This window comes from Phascolarctos cinereus, unplaced genomic scaffold (assembly GCF_003287225.1).
Source record: "Phascolarctos cinereus isolate Bilbo 61053 unplaced genomic scaffold, phaCin_HiC Scaffold_4;HRSCAF=312, whole genome shotgun sequence".
NCBI lineage: Eukaryota > Metazoa > Chordata > Mammalia > Diprotodontia > Phascolarctidae > Phascolarctos > Phascolarctos cinereus.
This window is the reverse complement of record NW_027555847.1, coordinates 605433577-605434779: the sequence shown is the minus strand read 5'-3', so window position 1 is coordinate 605434779 and position 1203 is coordinate 605433577. Positions and strand designations below refer to the sequence as shown.

The window sequence follows — 1203 nt, the reverse complement described above, 5'->3', positions numbered from 1 at the left end:
CAACGGAACTATTACACTCTGACTAATATCATACACCAATATAATATTTCATGCATGCAATATGCCCCTTGAGAAAATGAAATTGAGACAGGCAGCTGGAAAATGCCAACTACCCATAGAAGAGATACATGCTGGAAGCAATACAATTTTGCAAATATTTAAGAATCAATGTTTAAGTCAGTTAAAACAAAAAGAAAATAAACTTAAGAAAATTATTGATATTACTACTTTTACAAAGGCGATTGAGAAGACATCAATAACTCTTGGTTCATGTCTTTACCTTCACATCTTTACAAAACCTTCCTAAGAATGAACTTCCTATGCATCAAAGGTATTTTTTAATGAAAATATGAGAAAGAAAAAGACATGCATTCACAAATGATTTCCTGTGTCAGAGAACATTTTTAGAGTTAACACTACTGTTTGAAAGTTATAGTGGCTCTTTCCTACTTTCCGGGAGCCAAGATGTCTAAGTGAGGGAGTGGTGGGTCTTCAGGAACAAAGTTTCAAATTTCCTTGGCTCTCCCGGTGGGAGCTGTCATCAATTGTGCTGATAATACAGGTGCCAAGAACCTGTACATCATCACTGTGAAGGGGGTTAGGGGGAGACTGAATAGGCTTCCTGCAGCTGGTGTGGGTGACATGGTAATGGCCACAGTCAAAAAGGGGAAACCAGAACTCCGGAAGAAGTTTCATCCAGCAGTGGTGACACGGCAATGGAAGTTGTATCGGAGAAAAGATGATGTGTTCCTATATTTTGAAGACAATGCAGGGGTCATAGTAAACAACAAAGGCTAGATGAAAGGTTCAGCCATCACAGGGCCTATTGCCAAGGAGTGTGCTGACTTGTGGCCCAGGATTGCATCTAATGCTGGCAGCATCGCTTGATTCTCCTAAAGCCTATTTGTAAAAAAAAAAAAAGCCTCATTAAAGTGTCTGCCTATTAAAAAAAAAAGATAGTTAGTGAATACATTTCTTTTTTGATTGCCAAATAATAAATTAACACAATAGAGCAAAAAACAGTCTTAAATGTTCTCTTTCAACAAGGTGTCTCTAATGCATGTGCTATCACACAGGGTCTTAGGATAGATGTAGCCAGAAACGACACTCTGATTATTAAATATCTCCAATTATACAACATTGGAGCTTGAGTCATGAATACTCATAAACCTGAGCTTCAAGCTTAGACTTGGAGTTAGAGGA

The 1203-nt window shown here is 38.0% G+C and overlaps 1 pseudogene; it reads left to right on the top strand.

The window, feature by feature from the left end:
• The first annotated feature begins 465 nt into the window (after positions 1 to 465).
• LOC110195536 (large ribosomal subunit protein uL14 pseudogene) lies at positions 466 to 950 on the top strand (annotated as a pseudogene).
• Positions 951 to 1203: the final 253 nt, after the last annotated feature.